Source organism: Dipodomys spectabilis, unplaced genomic scaffold, assembly GCF_019054845.1.
Source record: "Dipodomys spectabilis isolate Male_0828 unplaced genomic scaffold, ASM1905484v1 ptg000498l, whole genome shotgun sequence".
Taxonomy (NCBI): domain Eukaryota; kingdom Metazoa; phylum Chordata; class Mammalia; order Rodentia; family Heteromyidae; genus Dipodomys; species Dipodomys spectabilis.
In genome coordinates, this window is record NW_024871175.1 from 1,232,581 (window position 1) to 1,240,043 (window position 7,463).

The following is a 7,463-nucleotide window of genomic DNA, read 5'->3' on the forward strand; positions in this document are numbered from 1 at the left end:
CATCTCTCTATGATTCTTTGTAACTAATATTAGTTTTGTTCGAGTAAGACAATCTATGCTGTCAGGGTAAGATGTAATGGTTAGTCTGTTCCTAAATGGAAGAAGGGTAAAGGGTAGATACACATTTGTGCCAGTAAGACCTCATTTGGGAAAATTTAAGCTTAAGAACTGTAGAAGTAGCTCTTAAGCAAGGATTACTTTGAATCCATTAGCTCCACAAATCTAACTCAGTTGTATAAATAAGTACTTGAAAAAGCCATCACCTTTGAACCTAGCTAGAAATGCTTCAAAGTATGATCAAATCTAAAATGAAAAAGAATTAAAATAGTCATTGACAAAAAATTGCAAATGTGAGCAATCGACCAAACCATATGATTTTTTCAACTATACGTAGAATTTTAGGGAAATAAGTTCAATAGCATTGTTAGGAACAATAATATTTCTTGTTACAAATATGCACCCAATGATATAAGCCTGTATAAAGGTTGCATAATTAACTACTTAAATTTAGAGGATACTACATGCTTCAGCAGCATATATACCCAAATTACAATACAGAGATTAACATGGCACTTGCACGAGGATGATATGAAAATTTGTGAAATATTCCATATTTTTTATTCTTCAGATGCAAGAAAAGAAAAACAGTAAGTAAAAAGTTGATTACAAAACTACAAGTAACAATACACGTAAATCATAGAATTTAATGTTAGTTTGACATCACTGTATTAAATCTTCACCTTAGAAAGGTCTTCACATAGCATAACCTTTACAAAACATTTAAAATTAGACAACATTTTCATTTTATCTCAAAGAAATAAAATACTATAAGGACCTAGGGAAAAAAGGGAATTTTAAACTGTTTCAATATTGAATGCAATCTGAAAGGACACATTTATTAATGTACCTATATATTATAAAATGATGTAGAATTCAAAGTATTATATAGAATATAGAATATTATATAGAATATAGAATATATAGAATATAGAATATTTTAAAATATACTTTTTTCAGACAAGCACCAGAAATATCTTTAGTTTCTGTACTACTTATTTCAACAGATAAGTTAAAAATATTTCTGATTAAATAAAATCGCAAACTCTGTAGAAATCATTATAGATATATACAAACAACTCTTGAATATATTTTGGCATCAAAATCAGGCAATTCCCGTGGAAGAATACCATGGAACCCATGAATTTTTACAGTAAGTTATTGTTATTACTTTGTATTGTGAAAATATTTTGTATGGACACAAAGGATGAGCTGGCATTTTTTAAATTTCAGAAACTTAAGCAAACCATTACAACTTAGGAGAACAATTTGTATAGCCTTCCACAACTTGAAAAAGGTAGTGATACATACTTAGTCTTTTGACAATATCAAATGCCATTTCTTCCAAGTTGTTCTTCAGACCTGGTTTTATATAATGGTTCAAGAGAAGGAGATCCAGAGTATCTTTGGTATCTCTGTTCCCAGCAGCAAATGCAAAGGAATCAAAAGGCTTTTTGCTTGGGCATTCTTATCTGCATCATGATGAAGTCATAAAGAAGACTCTCTGGTATTATTCCATGTCGCATCTACCTCGACCAGCAAGGAAGACACGACCCGGGATTCTTCTCAAAGCAGTTTATTCAGGAACCTTGATTATTAGCTTCTTTCTCACCCCGCACCTGCACTCCGGTTATAAGCCTCCTGGATGGCCAATCCCGAGGTGCCACGTGGCATATATCAATAGGGTCGCAAACACGGAAGCAAGCCAGCAGCCAAGCCATAGCCATATAAGGAGTTGTTTTTCACAGAGAGCACTCGCCATCGGGAAGGTGGAAGGCGGAAGCCAGCGCCATCTTTGGTCTTGGCCATGCCATGCGGCCGCGCCATCTTTGGTCGGCTCCCGCAGCTCTCCACAATTCCACTTAAAAGCACTGTGCATGGGTGTCCAGCCATCCACACTTACTGTAGGAATATCTGCCGCTTGTGCCACCAACTTACGGACAATGTGTAAATGTACATTGTAGGCTTCCCGATGAAGAGGGGTATGCTCATCGTCATCCCTAGTATTCACATGAGTGGCCTTTTTGGAAAGTATTCTCTGCTCTGTAGTAAGTAGATTATTTTCAGCAGCCCAAAGAAGAAATTTGCTTGGATCCTTCTCCAATTTTTTCATGCAATTGATACCATTCCTCACTTTTTCATCTTGTTCCTCGTCTTCATCAGAATTGTGGAACCAGACACGTTGAGTACCAGTGAGAATGAGGTGTCCATGTTTTTACAATAGTTCAAGTTGGTTGAACTGGTCAGAAAAATCCCGTGAATTTTCTGCATCTGTTTTATTTTAACCATGATTTATTTTTTCTTTTTCCATTTTTACTAGTCTAAATTATTCTAACTGGACAGTAGAGAGAGCAGAGGAAAGATGTTCCTTTGTATTCAAGGGTACAGACTGAAAATGAGGACCAGTGGTGTCTTCATGTCCAGCTTATTCTAGGAATGATAAAATATGAAATAATGTCTTCTATTTAAATGGTTTGAGAAATGGCAGAGCAGAAAGTGAAATGATGAAACCAAAAATGTTAAAGAAAATTAAATTAGGATAATTATGGAGCAATCATATTATCTATGAGAACCATGAAAGAGAGAGAGGAAGAGACACAGAGATGTGCAATGACCTAGCTAGCCACAAAATCCATGCCTCTGATCAAGTTATAGAGCAAACAATTTTATTTAAAAAAAGATGTAAATAGAATTTACGTATTTACTTGAAGTTAGTAAATACATTTTTAGTAGCCTACACAAAGACACATAGCTTTGACCAAATTACAGGCAAGGTTCTAAATCCTTGATAATTCTAATAATAGATAATTTGAATCACACTTTAAGTCGAATGAAGGAATAGGTCTAGGCTAGGAAAGCAGCTAGAAAAGTCAGGCCAATTGTATCTGTGACAAAACTTTGTGGAAAATGGTATTGAGGTTTCTTTACTGTTGATCCACTTGCACTGGAAGCGTGAATCTTAACTATTGCGTGCTGATTCTGAATTATTGTTTTGATCATTATATACTCCAAGAAGAAAAGGTGAGATTTAATTGATAGCAAAGGACTACGAATACATTTCAACTTCTCATTAAGCAACTTCATCATCAAAGTCACATGAAGACATTAGATAGGCCTATAGTTTTAGATGAAAACAAGAGTCTTTAAACAAACAAAGAATTTAAATAGTCATACAAAGGACTTCTATTTTACTACAGCATTATAAATTTTTTCTAATGTTGGGTAACAATAAATAGAAAGCTCTTAAAGCTCATATGTTCAATAGTGAGTTCTTTTATACTATATCATGGTATTTTGTTATGTATGGTCTTAAGAAAAATTTAAATTCCAAACTTTTATTTCTGACTGGACAATATCTCTGAACATCTTGCTTCTATACTCTGTTTTAAATTGCTAACTAAGTATGTGCATTAGATAAGTATAGAGGAAAAAGTAGAAGCCACACCAGTGGTCCATATATTTAATATTAGCTGTATCAGAAAGAGGAAATCTGGGGATTGTGGTTTGAAACCAGACCAAGCAAAAAAAAAAAAAGTCCATTAGATTCTGATTTAAAAGTAACCAGCAAAAACTAGAAATGGAGCTGTGTTACAAGCAGTACAATGCTAGCCTTGAGAAAACTAAAACAAAAAAAAAGAAATTCAAGGACAGAAGCAGGCCCTGAGTTCAAGTGCTAGTATTAGCACCAAACAAATGAATTAATTAATTAGTGAATTAATTAATTAAAAATAAATTAAGTATTCACATGTGGAGATGCAGGTAAAATGTAACACCCATGGTTACTGGATTGTTTATTTTGTAATAAGGCAAATTATCATTTGTACTAATCAGTGATATTTTATTTGAACTTTTTGTACAATAAAACCTGAATTTAGCATGCATGAATTTGTGAGTGTACATGTGTACACACGTGGTATGTGTATATGTGTGCATATGCTGTTCCATTGTTGCTTGCCAATGTGGACAGGGTGAAGCTGAAGAAAGATAACTATGTTCCAATGTTTTTATTTATCAGTGTTCTGTCATATCATTTCAGTGGAACCACTCTTCTGTACACAATATTTGTCAAATAAAAACATCATCATAATCAACGCATTTACAACATTAAGTTAGATAAAAAAGACTGCTTTCAGCTCTTATTAGATGTTAAATAAGAAGATACAGACATAATTAGGTAGTAAATTATTGTTGTAAGATGACTGTCAGTACAAAGTGTGTATTTGACCTCTTAAATTGGTTATACTTTTAAGGTATACTCATGGAGTGAGTTTGACTGACTTGACCAAACAGATATTATTCTCTCGTTATTTCTGTGAAATTCAAGGTTGATTTCTGTTGAAAATAACTTAATTAATAAGATCATATCTATTGTCACTAAGAGATAATCAACCCCATATTTATTATGTTTGAATATCCCATCTTAGTGACTCACAATCAGCCTTGTGTATATGCTTGTTAGATATTCCTTTCAAAAACAAACAAACAAACAAACAAAAAGCATGTGTCATCTCCAGGTTGTGAATGTATTTGAAGTCGTTTTACTTCTTTTTTTGAACTTGAAAAATATTTTAATTTCACTTAATTTATAGTCACTGGTTTATATAAAAGTCATAATGACACTATAGAAATTTTACTAATAGTAATACATAATTTTCTTTCAAGTGAAATTTTATCAATATTGGGTGGCAGTTTTGATACTGTAGGTATCTCAAATAATTCTCTTTAAAAATATTTCAATCAAGACCAGAGTAACATGAAACTCAAAATGCTAATACAGACAGTAGTCACAACTGAAAATGATATTCTCTTTCCTTAAAAGTGTTTATGTAAATTTTTCCTAATAAATCCAAGTGAAATACTTTTACCTATAAGACAAATATATTTTGTACATGCAAAGTTATCTTCACTAATGGCTCCTTTGTGGGAGTAACTATCGCAACTTTAACAAATAAGGCTTTTGGAATATCTTTTCCAATATAAATAACATCCCAGAGGAAGTCTTGTAATTTCTAAAAAGACTTTGAATATTTTAGTATTATTTCATTTCATTGACTATAGAGATAAACACATTTCTGAAATATATATTGTTATGATCTGAAAATGTAAGTTGGTATATAGGCTTTTTAATGCATCATTTTAAGAAAATCCAGTTTTTTTTTATTGTGAAAATACTGTACAGAGGGGTTACAATTACATGGACAATATAATGAGTACATTTCTTATCAAGCATCATAGCCTCCTCCTTTGTTTCCCCTTCCCATCCCTTCCCATCCTCCCCCGGCCCCCCACCCAATCCTTCCCGCCCCCCCCCACACCCAAGTTGTAAAGTTCGTTTTTGACATAACGACTTGTACATCTCATTGTTGAAATGGGTCCACTTGTATCCCTATTTAAACGATTTGTTTTTCCCCTTCCCCTCCAAAAATTATACCGACATCAATACAGTGAAAGCAGGGGGTATACTGTGGGGGAGGGATAAAAGACCGACCCCCCCCCAAAAAAAAGAAAATCCAGTTTTTATGAAACTAAATGTAATAGAATAAAAGACTGTAATGAATTTGGTAAGCTAATTATTATTATAACTTTGTTCTCTACTGAAAGAGTCCTTTGAATGTAGATGATGCAGTTAAATTATTTCCTTTGTATCTGTAATTCAGTTAATTTTAGAATCTTTGTAGCTATGATTGATTTGTAGTATAAATAAAGAATTTTAAAAATGATTAGGATTAATCTTGTGTTCTGTACTTTACCCCCCAGAAAATGTGTAATTTTCAAGCGTTAAAACTTTATAATTAATTATTCAGTATCATAAGAAATTTTAAAAAATGCAGTTGTATGGATGTCTTTTTAAAACAATTGCATTCACAAGTTGCGGAGTCTTTAATTCATGCTTAGGTCTTGGTGTCTATGATTTTTAACCTCTGGTTGCTAACGTTAATAATAGGTCGGATTTATTTTTGGGTATATGAAAGGTAAAATATTTATCTGGGGCCAAAGTTGATTTTTTATATCAGTCTTGCTTTAATAGAATTTTAAAGTACATTAAGTACATAAATTAACATTTCTCGCAAAATGTTGGGTATAAAATGCAATCAAAATACTTATAGTGGTAAACAACTTAGGTGAGCTACAATGTGGAAATGATTGGTCCATAAGAACTGCAGTCTGTTTCCATCAAGAATTGGGCAGGTCATTCTTTCAGTAAGACTGTGTTAAATAGAGATGGGGTCCACAGGCATTGCAGTGTTGAGTCATGGGATAAAATATTATTTCTACTATTTTGAGCTAGAAATAAAGAACGTTATAGTTTAGCAATTCCTTTCAGCAGGGAAGAATAAAGTGATTATGAACTTGGAGTTTTCATATTACTGATACCTATTTTCTAACGAAGAAAAAATGAAATATTCTTAGAGTTTACACAATAATTCTGGGAAATTTTCCTAGAATTAGTAGACTAAGTGCTGGTATTGTAGTCATAAAATAGAATTAAGTTATTTGATACAGTGGGAGATGGGCCACAGGCTAACACATTACCATGCGTGCAATGTTGTACTAGTAATTCCAACTCTGAAGACTTCAATATCATCATGTGAGAAATACCAATGGAAGTAGTTCCTCATTATGGGATTATTGTGAGGATTAAATTAGATACCATAGGTAAAGTATGTGGGAAAACAATCAATAGAATTTGATACATTCTACCTGTTTTTTATCATGTGATGAATTCTAACGTTTTTATTGTAATTTTTATATTGTGTCTCTGTATGATATGCAATGTGATGTAGTGATATTAATTGAATTGGTCACGTTTCTGTCATTAGGAGGGAAATAGCTCAAAGAACATTTCTGAGGAGGAAACTATTACATTGACTCATGGTTTAAGAGAACACAGTTTAAGATCAGATGTCTCTATTGTTTTTCATTTTAATTTTATTATCTTAAGTAGTTGTACAAAGGAATTTCCATTCAACAACTCAGTTTTTAAGTACAATCTTTACATAACTTTCCCACACCCTTCCAAACCTCACCCCACTTTAATTTTGTTCTAATTTCATACTATCTACATTGAATAATATGCCCTCACTCTCTTCTTCCATAATGCTCTTTATTGCTTCCCTTTGACTTCCCCTCACATCCTCCAAGTGATAATTTCCTGGTATTCATTTTGTTGGATTAAAAGTTAAATTTTATAAGAAATTACACCTTTTAACTACTCCTCTGCAAATAGCATGCTTTGGTTAATACTGTTGTGTAAAATTGCATAAAGTTCTAGCTTCCAAATACCGACAGAACATGGGTTTTGTGTGTTTGGATCTGACTTAGTTTACTTAACGTATTTTTAGATCTATCCCTTTTTTGCAAATACTGTAACAGTCTTCATAATGGATGGGTTCAATCCAATTTTG

At 32.7% G+C, this 7,463-nt stretch overlaps 2 pseudogenes; one reads left to right on the forward strand and one right to left on the reverse strand.

Annotated features, from left to right (window-relative positions):
- Nucleotides 1–521: 521 nt before the first annotated feature.
- On the forward strand, nt 522–618 carry LOC122098984 (annotated as a pseudogene).
- Nucleotides 619–1,306: 688 nt separating this feature from the next.
- LOC122098974 lies at nt 1,307–2,368 on the reverse strand (annotated as a pseudogene).
- Between the last annotated feature and the right edge of the window lie 5,095 nt (nt 2,369–7,463).